This window comes from Pollicipes pollicipes, unplaced genomic scaffold, assembly GCF_011947565.3.
Source record: "Pollicipes pollicipes isolate AB1234 unplaced genomic scaffold, Ppol_2.1 Scaffold_4881;HRSCAF=5763_pilon_pilon_pilon, whole genome shotgun sequence".
NCBI classification, from domain to species: domain Eukaryota; kingdom Metazoa; phylum Arthropoda; class Thecostraca; order Pollicipedomorpha; family Pollicipedidae; genus Pollicipes; species Pollicipes pollicipes.
In genome coordinates, this window is record NW_023596576.1 from 9,811,582 (window position 1) to 9,831,245 (window position 19,664).

The window sequence follows — 19,664 nt, forward strand, 5'->3', positions numbered from 1 at the left end:
CCGCCAAAATGAGCAATGAGAAAAACAGGAACGGAGCAGCCGCTGCAAACAACGGCTCTTGTCAGCAACGAGAACAACAGCAACGGAGCAGCCGCTGCAAACAACGGGCTCTTGTCAACAATGAGAACGACGGGAACAGAGCACCCGCTGCAAACAACGGGATCTTGTCAGCAATTAGAACCCCCGTGCGGGTGTTATACGGCACTGCGGGCAATTCGTAATCGTTGCTCTCCCCCCCCCCCCCCCCCCCACGCCCCAACCCGTTGTAGCCGATGGGGCCGGAGCACAGCCGGTGATGTGGGGACCGGCCCTGCACCTCCAATGACGCAGTGGTACAATGGTGTGGTACAGAGTCCCCTAGCTCACAAAAGCTCACCGTGTGGAACAGATACCATGACACACATTCTTGGATCAGAAAGGTCACAGCTTGACACAACGTGTTGCACGTTAATTCTTGGCAAAGGAATCTGTTTGGTGTGCATCAGTTTTCAGTTATTCGTGTCGGGTGTCTGCCGTGGTGGGCGTGAACTACTATGTACTATGCTGCTACTATGTTCAGCTAATATGTTCACTGTTCAGACATCTGTAGCGGAGGCGTGGAGAGCCACAGAGTTCTTACCAAGGCTGCCAGCATCCGTTCTGTCGGAGATGGGCCGGAAGTATTTCTCGACCAGACTGAAACAAAGGCAGGGCTCGTCGTATATCTGCATATGATATATCGCATGTGGACTCACGCAGTGACGACAAATAATGCAATCTGTGAGCTGAGCGTCAGGTGCACAAACCACACCTAAGCAATGTCCGCCCCGTCGCCGTGCATATGACGAAGAGACACAGTTACGTCAGCATGTCTTCGCAACGATAAATGAGTTGGTTCCTTACAATTTTGGATATTAAATCAGCTTCTCAAAATCACCTCAATCAAGCACATCTAGGCACCTCACCGAACCTGTTTAAATCGCGCTATGAGAACTTATCAGCTGGTCGCTGGGCGCTCAGCTTCTCAGCTGCCACATTAGCCATGCACCAGCCTCTTCCACATGTGAATGGAATGGCCATTTTCCGCTAGCTAGTTTCTGCTGTAGTCAATTTCTGCTAGCGCATGTCAGCCGGCGGCGAAAGGTGCCGTCTGCATGGGATATCGACCTCAAGGCGGGGGTCTGCTTCAATGGAGGATTTCAACTACCGAAGCGGTTTCGGCATGCATCCATAAATATTGGCAGCATGGACGGCCGGACATGGGCAGAAAAACCGAACCTGCAGTCAGGATTGTGCTGTTATTCGCAGGTTCAAGTTCGCGTGTTCAAACCGATTGCGAAGTCACTCTACGGAGTTCCACCGGAGCAGATGTGAGCACTTCTTGGACGGTCGCAGTCACTGCTTCATTGCCCATTTGGGCTTCCTGATTGGGCCTCACTCTCCATGAGCTAGGACCGTTGTCGGCTGATTGTGGTGGAACAGAGATCTGTAAGCCAGCCGCAATGCATTCGTCCTTGGCTGAACACGGCCAGTGCTCATGCATGACACTCCTCAGTCTCACCCGCTGACGATGCTTCCGCCGGGCCTGGTCTGACTAGGGTAGCTAGGGCCGTTGCTCGGGTAGCTAGGGCCACTGCTCTGGTAGCTGGGTCCGCTACTGGAGTAGAAGCGGTCGTCTCTGTGCTGGTCGGCCGCCGACAGGACAGCCAGGGAGACGAGAAGAAGACAGGCCGCAGTTGCCATCTGAAAGCAACGGCATAACCCTGGCATCAGGTGTGCGCCTTTACAACAGGAGCAACCAGAGCTGCTCTTTTGTCGTACAGACAAGGGTCGGCATGGTATTGGTGCTTGGTAATTCGGACGAAGAAATTAAGGTGCAAACTGACAGTATACAGCATTTTGCAGCATGTTGAGGCATAATTTCAAATTCTTCAGTGAAAACCCCTTTTGGTAAGCAGGAGGCGTGTGGAATTTCTGGCATGGCGAATTACAGCATCATATTTCCAATATCCATTCGATTCTACATATCTACTTCGATGTTTTGACGCTTCGAGGGTGCTTGATGATGTTTTGATTTTTGACATTCACTCTCATAATATTGACACTTGTAAAACTTTGATGAGGACTGTTTCCGCTCCCCCCCCCCCCCCCCCTCCTCCCTCCCCCTGAATACACCGCTGCACGTTTATGCGAGCGCATGATTTGGCACCAAAAATACGGAAACAAAATATTGCAATGTCACAGATCAAATAGGCAACAGTATTGCAAAAGCCCGAGTCGTACTACACAGTGCTACGTGGAAAACCTATTCCAGAAACGAAGACCAAAGTCACGGTCTTTTTTGAAGCAAGTTCTTAAAAAATCCTTTTATTTTTCATGGTTGTCTTCCAAAAACTGCAGTCGTTGTGGTACTGAAAAGACATATTCCAAAAGAGAGAAACTCCATCTGAACGAGGAGAGCGCACAGGCGCATATGAGCGTGGCCTTGTTGGGCGAACTGGTCCCGGAACTGGCACCAGGAACGTAGACAAGAGTTGAGTGACGAAAGTGACCGGAGTTCTGCTTTCGATGCAGTGCCATGCTTTTCATTATCTTCTAGTTGAGTTGCTTTCATGAAACAAAGCATCAATGTTCCCATTAGCACCATTAGCTCAGAGCCCTGCCCTGCTTACACTGAGTGGCACACATACTTCGCCAGCGCAGGTCATACCTTTCAGCGAACAGGATTTTCGATTGTCCCCACAATACGCACTGTTTCCACAGGACTCTGAACGTCTAACGCAGATCTTGTGATGCTGTTGTCTTCCTGGCGTTCCGACGGTTTCTGCGGCAAAGAGTGTCGTCCTCAGCTTTTGTAGCACGCCTGAGACAAGGCACCTGGTTCTCTTCGCGCTTCGACATGGTCTTGGCCAACGTGGGAAGAGCGTTTTTTGCCGCATCCTCCATCATCCTCTCCGCTCCCATGTGTCGCCGGGCGCCCCGTGCCGGTTTCTATTTGCTTCCAATGTCGGTCGATCCTGTTCGACGCGACTCATTTGCGGCTCACCAAGCGACCCCGTCGCCTGTCCAGGTGTCACACTGACACTTTCCCCATAACAAGCCAGAAGCGACGATTGGACAGACACGTCAGGAGAGCACAGCGCAGCTGGGACCGCACGCGTTGTCGGCTGGGTGCCTTACGCACCCGAAGCACCGCCGAGAAGACGGCCCTCCTCCTCCTCACGCTCAGGAGGACCGAACCGCGCGAAAATACACCTCTGCACCAGGCTGACTTGGTTCTCAGCTTTTGGACGCTTCAGTTGCAGGAGCTGTAGTGGGTTGGGAGCATTTCAGAGACAGGCCATACGCTATAGGCCTATCGGTAAGTATTGAAGGGCAACCGACTGGCCTTTGTGGGTAAAGAATGTAATCGGGCGTGAAATGATGCCTTTTTGGTCATCCACGACGCCTTCAGCGGTCTACCTGGAGTTGAATTTATACGACTGGGCTGCAATCTAACTTTACATGTAGGAAACATGAAACAAAGCTAGGTGAGAAGCAATGCGTCAAGCAATTACAGCAATCGAAACTGAGTCTGTGCTTTCTTCGAAAGGTTCATCTGCACCGGAGTCACATTTGTTGGTCATGTCAAAAGTCCTGGCGGCTGAGACGTGGGTCTCAGCGCGCGAGTGGCTGGCGCATCGGGTTCCAGGCCACTGGGCACGTCGGTAGCGCTCAATCCAAAGATGTCCTGTTACGGAAAAAGGCGAGAAGAGCATTCTCGTGGGCGGCTGCGCCGCGGCACGACTGTAACTGACTCCTAGCAAACCCAATAGCTCATCTACTGGTCCAATAATAGGGTTATGAAAAGAGCTCTTGCTCGAGCTTTTACATCTATATTATTTCCTCCGGCTTGCTATCAGTTTGTATACCTTTCATGACGTGACGACATGCATGAGAACGCCATTTTGACACATTTTTCCATATGACGCCATTTTGTATTGTGTGAATTGCTGTGTTGTCTCATATTAAACCTTTGGTCAGTATGTAACAAATGCAGGGTATCAATTAGCTTAAAACACGTATCTTTCCTGCCTTTGCAACTGGTATGTGGAAAATATTTACTTTAAAATCTAGAAACACCGACCAGAAATTCAACAGGGCTTGTCTCTTCATGGCCTAGGGCTGCAAGGGCGGTCGGGGGTAAAGTCCGTGTAACTAGCCAGGCTTAGAAAAGTTGGTCGATTATTTTGCATCTCCGGCGTTGCGGCTGTTCCATCATAAAGTGACCTTGTTTAGCGTTTAGTCGAACACCTAGTGTCGCTGCTGTCCACGGAAACAGCTCATGCGACCTTAGGTAGCATTTGTGGTAGCTTACACACTATCGCATTCCATAGCATTTGATCGCTCAACTGTTATAGGCATACTCACGCACGGCATATCACATAGTCTCAATGAAGCTGGACCTAGGCGACCATGTAGGATGATTTCGTAGAAAAGAGAGCAATACTTAATAAATTGCTACATTACTCCGCACTGTGGCATTATCAATATCTATCCCACCGGTATTTAATTGTTATGATCTGGTGCAGTCCCTTTCGGCTCAGATAGTCCTAATCTGCATGCCAGATTTATTTTTCTGAGTTCTAGGTGCTGTAATTACTATATTGCAATAGCCATGTTGGCCTCATGTAGCAACTGTCTTGTCCACCGCAAGTGTCAGTTACTCCCCTAAGCGCACGGGAGTGCGTGGATTCCTGGGATGCCATCTCTGTACAATACGAAAGAAGAAATATGTGTTCAGGAAAAAACAAGCAAAGCTGTCGCTCTGCCTCGCATTGTTTTAGAGAAGCCAGCGAGAGGCCCTTGGGGATGAATCCGTCCCTGACTGGAATTGGGTTGAAGGGAGTGTTCCACATTTGTAAAGGTTTTGAACTGAAAGAGGCCATCGTTAAGATCATTCGGTGCAGTTCACAACATACTCTTCTTATTACCAAGTGCTTCTAGTTTCTGACCGAGAAGTTCCCACAAAAATGTGCAAACCTTTTCGGGGAGACTATTTCATGGCCATTCATACATCCATGACATCATAATGATGTCATTCAAATTCTGCTATTTCGTTAGCCATGCGGTAATCAAGGCCAAAAATGCAATTGGCGAGTTGTTCATATCTGGATATCGTGAGCATGATTTCCAGATATAATGACCGTCAAGTGGCTCTTAAATGTTGTGGGGGAGGTGCGATGACCTAATCAAATAGTGGCGTATTGAGGAACATCTTTGCTAAACAGAAAAATTGTGTTGTCTAGAGCACTTCTTTTGCTTAAAAAGTATGCCAGTAGTTATAACTGAACACATTTTATCATATATGACGCTCACTTCATTATCTCCAAATGTGGAACATCCACTTAAAAACGAATTCAGCAGGGTTAAGGGGAGCATGATTCACTTTCATATAAATTTGTGTCGAACCCGGTTTCGACATTTCACGTTTCATTTTCCGAGGGCCGCGTTTAATCACAGGCACCGGCTGGACAGTATCGTTTTTGGCGCCATTGTTTTGCTGAAACTTCCAGGAGTATACACAGTAGCATGTGTCAGGGTCAATGATCTTAGGTCAAGAGAGTCGCACCCACGATCTAAGGCTTCACCAAAGCTTAAACTGGTGTTGCAGGATTTTGAAGATCAGATACGATCACCAATACATTCCCTACCATACGCCATCATACTCGTATTCACCTCATACCCGTCAGCTGGCCTCATTATGACCCGCCGAACAGGTGCATGTTGACCACACCAAAATTCCCACAAAACCTTTACGTTTTGATCAAAACTGTAATTTCCCGTTCAACGGATACAAAATGAGACGAAATTCAACACCAGAAGCCATAATAATACACTCTAGGTTAAATAAGATTGCTAGATATCATCTAATGTCCATGATCTTTTGTGGCCTGCCCAAGGCAATTTATGGCCACAAATGGATCGCCGTGATACGTAAAAACAGCACTCAGCATGAATCGTGAACAAACATTCCTTTCGCATACGCCTTATGGTGGTCCTGTGCACTCAACCACCAGGAAGGTAAGGGGTGGTAGTTTGGCTAAACGTGTGCCAGCTATCGACGGGATGTGTAAGTGGTCTCACTATGTCTCAAATGCCCTCTGTAGCTTCTTTATTCGTCAGGTCTGGCCATTGGAGTTTTATTAAGCACTCAGCTGTTGACGTTGTGGCTCCGCCTGCCTCGCACCATGGCAGAGAGTGCGTCATTCTCGATTTTTGAGAACCATTCTACTGAACATTTGAGCCCACGTGGAACTTTGAAATATTTTCAGTCTCAATTATCTCAACACTGGACCTTACTTGCCGTCCGCATCCTCACCACCAACCTCATCAACCTTGCCGTTTGTGAGACCTGAATTGGCGTTTAAGTATTTGTGACGCGCTTGGGCATGTCATCGGGACCCTCTCACAAACTTGACCCATAAAACGTACTCCTGACCGAGAAAAAAGGAGCATGTAAGCCCTGTGCACATGCAGTGCCTTGAAGCAAGTGTCATGGCATCACTGACCCGACCAGTGTGTGAAGTTCCGAGACTGACGAGTGGACGCTACAAAGAATTATTATTTGGTAGTTCAGTAAAACGTATTTTAGTCAAAATATTGTGTGGGATGGGGTGTTTCTATCAACAAGTTTTAGCCTTTCTCACCTTTGGCAGAACGTTCAGATTATCTTGATGTCAAAATGTCTGCGGCTCATGTAATGTGTCGGTTAGACCTTTCAGCCTGTGCTATTATTTGGTGGTGCCACGGGTGCAAATCGAAATTCTGTTAGGGGCTGAGTGTCGGAGGGAGGGGCAGACAGGTACGCAACCATACTCCGGCTCGAGAGAGCCAGGGGCTTTGGGTCTTCCGGAGTTCATGATGCCTAATGTGTCATTGTGGATGAGACCGCCGAGTTCAGTTGGAATGCGCTGTGCTTGGAGTCCGGAACGAACGTTAATTCCTCAAGCAAGGCTTATCTATGTCATCAGCGTTTGTATTGCCCAAGGCGTCAACGTACCATGCTTTGGTTGAAACGCCAGACCGATGAACATCGACCACGACAAGGCGAAACAAAGATTTCCCGTCTTGGTCAAGCTCTGACACTTATCCGGGATCTGCCTCGCGCGTGGAAAATTATCTGCGATGATTCTGGGCATTCGCAGTGCCAAGCGTCATTCCAAGAAACGTAAATAGACGCTCTGGATACAAATCAAATTTTAGCTGCCGGCCAAACGCGACGTGCATCCCAAACTCGTTGTGAGCATATGTATTCCCGATGGAATCATTGCTCGGGCAATTCCTTCGTCTGGTGTGTTGGATTGTGAAAACACGTTTCAGACGAGGAAGACGGAACAATTGCTCCATCCGTGACACTAACCTCTTACCTTACTTCAAACTTCTTCCCAATGCTTCCGTAGGAATGTAAACAAACATGTTTGCACAACTGACGCCGTCGTAGTGTTCGAAATTTGCTGCGAGTGCTGACAAGCTCCCTTATCGGAGTACCATTGGCTGAAGCGATACGATACCACACGATGCGTTGAAATGAACGATACGTACTCGATAAGGGCGGTGAATCAGCGGTGGAAAGTGTTCGGGGTCATCCGATAACTTTATACTTCCAGGAAAAATTTCGGACATCTGAAATATTTTCTTAATGGAAGCAATTTCGTAGAAAGAGGACACAAATTGTTTTGCACAAAAATTCCCCACAATCCTTCCTGCACAATGAATAGTCCCAATTCGACTTAACACTACCCCTTTACGGGCAATCCCTGCGTTAGTTATCGGGAAACAACGTCCAGCGTCCAAACAACGTCCAACGTATATTTCGTCCAGCCCTTAACACAAGTTGGCATGCGTCAAATACATTACTGGCAATTTCCTTTCATTGTTTAAGCCCGCATTTCATCTGAAGCTGCCGACGCTTCACCGGTGTCAACACTACACATGAGACTGCAGCATGGTATTCTGCTGACAGGCCTCATAGGAATCGAGAAACAGGGATAGCTCAGCTAACCCAGTAACTTATCATACCCTTCTCTCCCTTAACACCAAACGGGCTGAGGAGGGTACCAACAGGAGCGACCCCGCCCTGCCCTGTGTACTCGTCACGCCGTTGCCGAGGAGAGTTTCTCGCTCCCCACCCGCCCCCCCCCCCCCACCCCCCCCCCCCCCCATCGCCCGCCACCGCAACAGTGAATGGGTGGCGCAAAGTAAAGCTGGAAATCGATGAAGGCTTTGACTTCTACCGACAACCTCACAGGCTAGAGCGGAAAATCGATAAGGGTTTGAGTTCTATCGATAACCACACATTTTACGCTATGTATACACAACTGATGACTTATTTATGAATGACTCTTACCATATGGGATGGTTCATTAAGTACATGTCTGGACCATGAAGCTGTGACGATATACATTGATTTGTTCTATGGACTCATATGAAATGAACCTGTGCTGTTATTAATAGCTGCTTAGATAAGACAGCAGAGGTGCCTTATTCCTCGGAGAAAAAAAAACAAGAGAAAGGAGATACAGATGAGGTGATATTTCGGCAACACACCTTTCTCAAAACGACTAGCAAATGTAACCTGTTTGTTTCTGTTATTTAATAAGTCACTTTTGCTTTTCGTTTCGATAAAGGCATGTTGCCTAAATATCAAATCACCCATATTTCCGTTCTTCGTTTTTTCCGAGGAATAAGGCCATTACTGCTGCCTTATCCATGTGCATGATTTTCCTCGCAAATGCACTTACTCACTTACGTAAATAGCTCTATATTTTGCTTGGTATCATGATGTCTCATTTCGAGCCAATATCATAAGGCAATAATAAGGCAACCAGACGTCTTGTAATTAAATTCAGACGAAATCATTCCGACCACAATGGGAAGGCAGCGCGTTTAAGCCAATTTTGGACAAACCAATGCGAGACGCGTATGATACAACGTTCTTTCGCGTAAAGATCCTTCGCGAAGGGAACACAGAATTGCAGTGGCCAGGAAATCTTGAAAATGTATCGTTATTTATAAATGGCCTCCGACATCACGCATATGGCGTGTTGTTTGTTCCTCAGGTGCTATCTGGCGGTTCACGGAAATTAATCAAGTTGGATAATAGAGCTGCCGGTTTCGACCCCACAGACCCGCAACACGCCGGCTTAAAAACCGTCATGACGTTGAGGGAATGTCGCTACCTGCATTGTGGGTTCTGGCGAGCATTCGAGCACTCCTGAATATTGGCGAGTGCCTGCAAACATATTTTATTGCACTTGTACCTAAAATTAAAACTTCTGTTTGCATTTGTTCATGATATGCACTGGTGGAAAAATAATTGTTGCAAAAAATGAAGTGAGGAAGTGACATATCTATTCAAAAGTTTTCTAGTTGTGAAATGCATGCCATTTTAGAAACCCATAATATATGATACATACTGGCTGTAGATCCAAGAGCAGCCTTCCCTGGCTTCGTAGTTGTACTACCTGAACATATCTATACGTTATGAGAGAAGTGAAATCTTCATACAAAAGCCAGAACCACGCTGAAATGATCCAGAAGTCATAACGCTGCTACAGATGACAACATATGTTACCGCTTCCAATTCAACAGCGGACCCAGCCCCTGACGTGCAAAGTTGGCCAAATACAGGAAGACACATATCTTTTGGAATATTTCAGGGGTAATTTTAGCCCCTCCATCCTCACCCCGCCCCAAACTGATTTCGTTACAGGTCATGATATCACGCAATGACAGGTGGGTGCATCTTACAGATGCAACTCCACGGAGCAAATCAAACAACAAACAATACCAAACGTCAGCATTTAATCAAAAGCATGATCCTGCATTGAAATTTCAAAATAATCCGCCGAATCCATCGTAATTTGCCGCCAGTCCCGCCTTCTGCAGATCAGACCTTGTGGGCAAACTATGCAACTTATCTATGACCACACTTTCTGCTATATGCGTGCCGTCTATTTATGCATGAGCAAGGAAAACGCCGGCTGCTAAAGTATTGTTTCAAACAAACGAATCCAAGGACGGAACCGGCGCACGGAGATTGGGCAAGTTTGGTCTATGTCTCCAGCTGTTGAGGGAGCTCGTGCGCATATTAGAGGATGATTGTTACGTGGCATACGGGCGAACTCGTGGTTGCTAGTCGTGCTTGAATGGACGGTCAGCTTGATTATTCATCCATTTCAACAGTGCTCTACCTGGGGGGGGGGGGGGGCAAAATTCCTCACGCGGTTAGGTATTTTAGATCGTTAAGGAGGCGCCTGCCTCCACGGGGCGGGGTAGGTGCCAAAATAAAACCTGGACATAGGCAGGTCAGAATTCTGAATGCAAATTGATGGTCCATAGCACGCTGAAGTTTTCAGGCGCCTCAATTTCGCCGGCTATCTTTATATTTTGAGCACTGCTCCCGTCCGCCGTCGGCGGCAACTGCCAGGGCTTGGCTGTCTCCCGAATGAGTGACCGCGAACTGGTCGTATGGTTGCTTTGCTGCATCGCCCTTACACCACACCAACGCAGAACAAAAAACGCTCGGGAAGCTGTCTATTTGAGACATGGACTGCTTTAACGGATATCCAATTGCTCCTCATTTCACGTAGCCGACTTGATCTACTTTTTGCGTAGACGGGGGACGTAGCAAGAGCTTTGCCAAGTGGGTGGGGCGCAGGGTTGACGAAAGCCTCCCCAAGGTTACCCCCCCCCCCCCGCTGAAAAAAATTACCGGATACGATTTATGTGATAACAAGGGGCACGGTTTTCTTCGTTTTAAGTCAACTTTACGGTGTAGCCAGAACAGAAACAGAAACCAGAAGCTGACGCTAGATTTATTTTGTTTGTATTTTGAAGTCAATTAACTTAAGAACCCGGGCATTGAGCTACTGCATGGAGCAAATCACCGGCGCTATGAATTAGCGATAGGTCAGTGGAGTCTTTCTAAGTCGATAAACTTCAAAAGCTTCGTCAGAATTATATATGGGTTCTACAGACAGATTGAGGACCCTACGAAGGTAGATTGTATATTAAGATTGGTCAATTATGTGTAACAACATAGCCAAGCCATGTTAGTTTGGATACGTTCAACGTTCAGTCAGAGTCGGTCAGTCACAACTTATATAGCATAATTCTGAACATGCCTGTTAACAAATCTTAGCAACAAAACCCTCGAGCCCAGGCGTTACAGTCTTCATAGGCCGCGCAGCGTCGGACCAGTGGTTAACACTGTGGAGTGGAGTCATGGCCAATGGGTGGACGAAAACTGATGACGCTTCTGAAATTATTACTTTTGAACGGTTTAGGCCATCAAATCTTGCTGTTAGGAGGTAGTCTGGGCGTATATTTTACTTGTGTAATTTGTGCATTGATGACAACAAACGATTGGCCCTTACAACACCGCTAAGTGGTGCTGGAATCTGGCGGTGGATCTGTAAGAGTAAAGGTAGAATCCCTGTTTTTCGCGACGGTGTAACTGTTACTCTGCCCAAAAGACAAATTAACACGGCGCCCGCTCACTTGCAGTGACACCGAGGTCGTTTGGTTTTACGGACGCTGCAACCTGGGCCATCGCTGTCCTTGCTTTAGAGGTTGCGGGCGCGTATGTTCGAACGTTATGATGTAAATTGTTTCCTTAATCGATTCTGAAAAAGACTGAATGCTCTGGGGCAAACATGGGATGGATTTGTTCGTTTTCGAACTGATGTGGACACACTGTATTCATCAATAATTATATTTTTTTCAATATTGCCTTCCGGGCAATGGGCCCCTTGGGTAGAGCACTAGCGGCACATTTGACGTTACATTACATTCCATTCACATTTGGCGCTTGACGTTTGACGTTCAGTCAGAGTCGGTGACGTGGGTAAATTATTTAACATGGTTTTGAGCATGCGCGCTCGCACATCTCAACAACAGCCTCGACACCCGTCGATGCGGTCTCCATAGGCCGCGCGGCGTCGGTCCCGCGGCTGTGACACCGGGTGACGGTCAGTGGGTAAACGAGAAGACGACTAGGCAAACTGGCACGCATGTTTACGGTAGCAAAAAAGCAGGCTAAACGCAACTTAGGATCAGAAAAGTGGGAGCGTTAACATTGCTGCCCCCTAGACAATGGGGGAATGGCTCCCATCCCCCGCCCTGTTCCACCACCCATACAATCGCCAACATCGTGCAGTTGGTTTCGCACCTTTTCTGTTCGTCCGTGAGGTGGGACACATAAGAGATTGTAAGCACCCCTAAACGCACGAATCCATGATTTGTGAATGATAACGCTTGGTTGACTCCACGCGTTAACCCACTTTAGTTGACAGTGCGATTGCTGGTTTTATTCTCTTTATTAGGATCGGTTAGCCTTGCTCGTTGAGATGTTAGCGTCGAGAAAGCATGACAGCCGGATCAGGCCAAACCGGTCAGGATGGAAAATATGTCGCAGTTTAAGTTACGACCTGTCCACAAAGGTATTTTGTTACGCGCGGACGACGACGAAAAAAAAACTCGCTTTCAACGGACGATAAAACTCACTGACTGTGACCTTTTCCGTGGAGGAGCGTGGGTTGGACGGCAAGTGGAATTTAACCCGCCGGTTGTTAATGGAGACTGAAGCGCTGGGGCACCGGACAAAGTGCGGTAAAAAGGTGAGATTTGGCAGGATTTAACCCACAGAGAAGATTTCTGTGGCGATTACTTACATGACTAGTATAAAGTTGAAATGGTCTGTTGCTCACGCGGCGTATGGGTAAAAATAAAATTTAAATGAATGAAACAATAATAAATGATGTACAAAATTGCGGATGGTAAAATAAGCATCCATGAAACAAAGGTGTACAATGATAATCACGATGATGGCCACATGACTTTATTTATACCACAATGACTTTATTTAAGACATTCAACACAAGTAAAAAATGATAACAAGCTTTTTGCTCAAGCCCACCAGTGTTTGTAAAGATTATTTTTCTTCCAAACGCATTACAGACACGCGCAAAGTATCACTCGCTTCAGCATTACTTGGCATTGTTGTTCGCGAGTTTATTTCCAGATGTGTCTAAGAAAATCCATCTCCAGAAAATGATCAATAAGAGGTCCTATGCATCTGATCGACACCAAAAAAAACCCTGTCACTTTACAAAAAAAAACAACAGTCTATTTTACATAACCGCGGACGCTGTGGCAGATAAATACTGCACTGAAGACAAAACCACGTGCGGAGTTTATCCGATGAAGGAACCAAAGGCCAAAAACTTGTGATTGTGTTGAAAGTTAGCTTCTAACTCATGGCGAGATTTGATTGATTAACTTTGGTTTCCACTCGATCTCGGTTGGTCGCAAGAAACCTGATCCAAAAGGTTAGTATTTTTCGGAACATGGATGGAGCTTTTACATGCCACTGCACGATGCACGCTCCCATAGAGGCGTGCCATTTCGAAGAAGAGAGCGTCCACCGGCTGAACATTGAGACAGTGTCTCGATTGGGGTATTGCAAAATGCTCATCGAAAAATACCTGGCAAATATCTCGCTTTTTCCCAAGTAAAGGTTTTCTGGCCCTTTCAATTGCAACACTTGAATCAGGTTTATACACTACGTTTGCATGCGTATTTACCGGATAAACCACAGGTACAAGTATACCAGCGTGATCGGTCAGATAGCCAGGGCAATTCGGTCAAAGCTGAAAACACAAGTTTTCGTTTTTGGGTGAGCCCGCTTAACAGAGCCATTCTTATCAAAATCTTAGCTTTTCTGATTATTCTATTCGCCATCTATGTCCGTTTCCATTCTTCACCATGTCCAGATCAGTAACCTAGAACAATCTTGTTGTATAAGCATGTTGAACTAAAACGTGATGAACTCGAGGATTTGTGGCAATGGGTTGCTGTGAGCTCTTCAGGCGGTCTAAATAAATTATTCACCTAATGATATAACTTCCCGGCCTTTCGATGACAGGATGTGGTCGTCATAGGTCACCGACTACAATGACCTTAAGACCTGGCCGCTGGTACCATTTATCCTTGAACCATAAGTTGCCGCTTTTGCACGTTGATTTTTTTTGTTTGTTGCCCAACTGTATCGTTCTTCACTGGCGCCTGAAAAGTTGACTTTCAAAGTAAGTCGCACGTTAGTAAGCTTACCTGACCTGGATGTCTATATTTTGAGACACAGTGCACATGGCCAGTTTGGGTTGCTCACATTCGCAGCGTCACTCCACAATGTCACTGACACATCTCGATGTGGTGAAGTTACACCACACTTGTCACATCAGGTAGCGACCTCATTGACGTTTCATGATGTCCAGATACGATGATATTTGATCTATGGTTAATCATTTGTATCTGCTAACTGGCATAGTAATGAAAAAGGTCAGCATCATTCACATAAGTTGGAAATGAAGTTGAGGTTGTGTTCAGAGCTATTCAGGCAACATCCATGGTTGCTCTCTTTTAAAAAGAGTATGCCTCGTTAGGAAAGATACTGTCTGTCCAAAAACGAAACAAATAACCTCGAAGACCTATGCTGACCTATGTGAAACACCCTGGGCTAGTGAAGTCGTCCACATACAGATCTTATGGCATATTGGTAATATGATTACACGCAGAGATAAAACCAAGGGGGAACACACGTGTCCGTTCAAAGGTTGGGGGCCACAGGGAAGTGGCCAGCTTTTCGTTTTTTGCCTTCACCTAGTACATTCCCAGTCCAGAGCATTTTTACGGGTTGAATAAATTCGTGGAGGTCGGACAGATCCGTAGGTGCATTCGGCGTGAGCAGAAAATCTGGACAGCACAGATCAGGACCGATGCGGATGAAACATTACCAGGCAGCACAGAGTGAACGTAACGACAGTAAATCAAATCTGAAAAGGGGTTCGCAGAGTGTACAAGTGTTCCTGCAACAGCTCTAGGAAGGGAGCATGACTTCTTAAAACATGTTGGTTGCAATGATAGATAATGGAAAGGTATCACCGATGTAATTGTGTCACTGGTTGAAACATTTCACAAATACTGGCTGCTTACTTATAATAACAGCGCAATAGGATAATACCAAGCAATCATGTGTCATTTGTAAAGACCTGTCGTTTGCCATAACTCCTGTGTTATGGTAAACCACGCCTGATTGCTAGCAATCTACCTAAAACACGTAAAAATACTCAATGTGGCTACAGCATTAGCAATCTTATCAATCGCAAGTTGGTAGCAATGCGTCACTCACATTACTGATGAATGTTTAGTGTTACAAAAAGCAGCCCATAGAGGTATGCACACATTTTGGTATGTTATGTTTGATGCTACTCCTTGCCAACGAACTTTGCGTGTTGCTTCGAAGTAAGAACTGAAATCCATGACATATTTCCATGCTGCTGGGCAACTTCAATTCAGTTTTGCGTAGACATGAAGGCTAGGTGAAAGTTAAGCAGGATATCCCCACTGAAGAACAGAAGAGAGCTCGCGCCTTCCGACAAATTTTGATTGGTTAAAGGGAGTTTTCCACACTCAGGTGGTTTTTTGAACTGAAATATTCACCTTGAATACCCTTCGGTGCTGTTTACAATCGTGCCCTTCTTGAGCCTTAAACCTGTCTAATTTCTGAGCTAAACGCCTGCGAAAATGGGGAAAGGTGTATCGGGGAGGGTATTTTAAAGTTCCTTGGATATTCATCACGTCATACTAACGTCATTTAAACCCTGCCATTCCATAAACCATGCGACGATCAAGACCAAGAAAGTTACGTAACTTGTTAAGCGCATTTGAGAGGAACATAATCCATATAATTAAGACAGTAGTAATAGTCTCAGTTCTCGGAGATAAGCAAGAGAATAGAGATATTCTATGTGCATTGATGTTTCGACAACACGCCTTTGTCGACACGAATAGCTCATTGAACAAAGTATTCGCTTCTGCAATTCGTTTCGATAAAGGCAAGCTGCTGAATATCAATGCGTCTATACCTCTATTCACTTTGTTTTTTCTCCAAGGAATAATGTAATCTCTAATGTCTTGACTAAGATTAAAAAAGACATAATGGTCGAAGCGCTTCTATCTTGCGTTCCTGAGCGCGATTTCTAGATACATAGCCGTCGATTGGCTTTCCATCAATGTTGTGTAAGGTCGGATGGCGTAATCAAACCTTGGCGCATTGAGGAGCGTATTTATTAAACAGAAAATTGTGCTGCCTAGAGCAGTTTCTTCCACTTAAAAAGCACACCAAAAGTTATAAGTCAGTTTGTTTCACCCATATCTGATGCTCGCTTCAATGTCTTTAAATGTGAAACATTATCTTTAACTTCTTGACGAATATGTACGTACAGGTGCATCTACGCAGTGTACGTACGACCCCATAGGTTTAGCCAGGCAATATCCCACTTTCCGTAGGCAAGCAACGTTCCTGTTGCCGTATAATGCTCCTTCACTGTTCCCGCAGTGTTATTATCAGCAAGACGTGCAAGACGCTATCCTCACCGTAAAGCAATTGGTGGGTTCACTAGTTCGCTTCTTGTGTGCACTGGATTCGAATCTGCACATTTGTTCCACCGCCCTCCCCTATTCGAAGACCGTCGCTCTGCTGGGGACGGTGGAATGAATTGTGAGCAAGCAGCACGCCGGCGATTAATATCTACGTTAAATGGCGGATTCAGTTATTACACGGAATCCTTATCTCAAGGTTACGGTCTTAGTCCGATGGCTTAAATGACAGGGGAAACCACTTGATAGATACACCTGCAGTTCCCTGACGGACATGCGATGGAGCTTTGCGCGCCAGTGTCCTGCTATTCGTAGTCACATTCCTATTTGCTCCAACTGGCAGTGGAAATCTGTCCGGGCTGAGGCGTGGTCGGCCGTGATGAAGCTTAGCGTGGAGAGGCGTATAAACCCTTTGGTAAAACCTGCCATCGAAACTGGAGTTGCTTTGCTGGAGCGGAGAGGTCTGGGTCTGCGCAACAAGATAAGCTTGGCATGTGCTCTGGCCCAAGTACCATTCCTCCGCCGATCCCAGAAGACTATTTTTTGTTAATGTTAGAACAGAGTATTTAGGTTGTCTAAGAATGTCTACGTTTCGATTTTTAATATTTTACTTTACTTTCATTTCATGATATATATATATATATATATATATATATATATATATATATATATATATATAATATCATATTATTTAAATAATTTAAAATAGGCAATTGTCACGCGATTTAGCCTCCTCGAAAGCTGCTTGGTCAAAAACCAGGTTTCGCACGTGTTGGCCGCGATATTCCCCCGATAGCGGCGGACCTGCTCCTCACAATCGACCCCCGACGGAGCCGCCAGCCGGTGGCCGGTGTCATGCGGAGCCCCACTGGAGCCGCCAGCCGGTGGCTGGTGCCATGCGGAGCCCCACTATCGCCGCTCACCACCTACCATGCCCACCGCTGGGAATTGGCTCAGCTCCAACAATTACTCACGGAGAAAAATGACGGCGGTGAGAGGACCCCATCTGTCAAGTACACGCTTTACACGCGACACGACGCGCTCATGACACACGCCTCCCGCCAGATTTACAGGAGAGGCGGGATTCGTGCGTTCTAGACTGGACGGGTGCAACGCACACTTCAGAGGAAGATGCGGCGCACATAAACGAATCCGTTATACAGACGAGGCGGGGTAATGCCAGTTTCTGTAAAATGTCAAACGGGAAGAACTGACCGGATGGTCTTCTGCGCGACGGCCCAAAGTTTGGAGGATGTTTCAACATGCGCTTGTGTGGGGGTCAATTTGATCCACCTGTCCCAAGAACTTTTCGAAATGGTTCCGAACGGCGCGGCGTAGCCGCGCTAATTTTTGCATAGCTGAAGATAGTTGAATAGCGGATCGTTTGGTATAAAAGATCAAGGTGTGCGTTGTAAGATCGCTGACCTACGGCAGGTCAAATTGGTCCGTGGATTCAGAGAAGACAATTTCTAGGAAATAGTTCAATCTGATGCACTAACAGGGCGTTAGACGAACACATACCTTTCTGAGATAGTGCCTTAGGCAACAAAATCAGTTGAACGACCAGATTCCATTGACCTAAGGTCAGGTATGAAGGTCAGACCGAGTTCAAAACCAAACTGTTTTATTACTCCAGAGCTCGCTGTATGAGAAAGCTTCTGGTGCTCTATCAAACTTATTGATAACAGAAAATGCATTGTACACCTTCAATGGACTTCTTAATGATCAGGATAGATTAATGACCTAAAATGACCCAGGTCAACAATTTTTTGGAACGTACTGCCTGGCGTAATCTTAGACGTTTATTCAACTGCAAAACCCCAAACAGTCTCGTATGATTGTGATTACCATAACCTGCGAAAGATCAAGCAAGGTCACTGACCATAAATGAACATCAGTGGCCCTTTGCTTAGAACGGGTAGCCAGGTTCTAGGGGCACTGTGGACGCCAATCTGGTGTTTGACCTTGTTAAACCTGATTTACCCCGAAGTTAATGACCTAAGAATCCTACACTTTCGCACAAGTGAGTTCGCGCAGAGGTCAACACACCCTGTGAGCTTCGTATATCTAGCTCATTTAGTTTCTGAGATTGCTGCGGGGTCAAATTGACCCCCCACCCGAGCGAAGAGTGCTCAAGCGGCCACCCGGTCATGTGTCTATGTGGCCAGATGAAGGTGCACGTCCCATGTCTTTAAACGTAACGTGGCTGGTGTCAAGTGACGTAGCGTAAGTAAGTAATGTGACTGGTGTAACGTAACGTGACGTGAATGGTGTCAAGTTTCGCACCGATATTCTTTGCACAAAAAGGCTGGCACGGAAGCCTTCGTACGCATGTCTTGGGAATTTTTCGCAGGCTTAATGCCATGTTCATGCAATTTTTTACATCGCTTATAAATAGCCACTTTGGTGGTACCTTACAGCGATAGTTTTGCAATTTTTCCCCGGACCACATTTGCTCGTGCACCTTTTCGTACAACGGATTGTTTATGGATACGCAATATCTTGAATTTTGTCTTCCTGAAGTGCATTTATGAAAATTGACATCCTCTGACTTGGCCATGCATTGAGGACATACCCTTCTATATTTATGAGCTGAGAACACACACAGCGTCGGCCACCGTTCCAGCTCCGTCAGCACGCGGTCAGGAGACCCACCCGCTCCCGTGTCCATTTCCGCCGGCACAGGTCAGACTGCTGACGCATGCTGGCTGCTGCGGTGATTGGCGTCACCACGGTCTCCCACGGTTCTCCCAGGTTTTGCACAGGGCGCTGACGTTCCTGGTGTGGAGACTTCAACGCGGCGTGGCCACTAGCCGCAGGGCGTAACACCGAGGCGCAGCGGGGCATCAGAAATGGTCGTACAGGTAATGAGCTAACTGGTGAGGGGAGGTGCACATGAGTAGCGAGCTCACATCTAGAATTTAATGGCGAGTATGACGGCGTGATTTGCCAGCCTATAACGCTAACCAATCAAATGCAAGGGCATGAAAAATGAGATGTGTACACACAGTAATTGTATGGCATGGGGTGGTCACAAAATCAAGCTCTCTTTGTATTGATGAGCAGACGGTAGGTGCACATGACCAGCGAGGCAATCGCGTAGAATTCAACGTCTAATATCGTGTTGTGCTTTTCAAAGTTATTGGCTCACCATTACAACCAAATCGACGCGAAAATTGAACTCGCTTATACGCGCACTACTG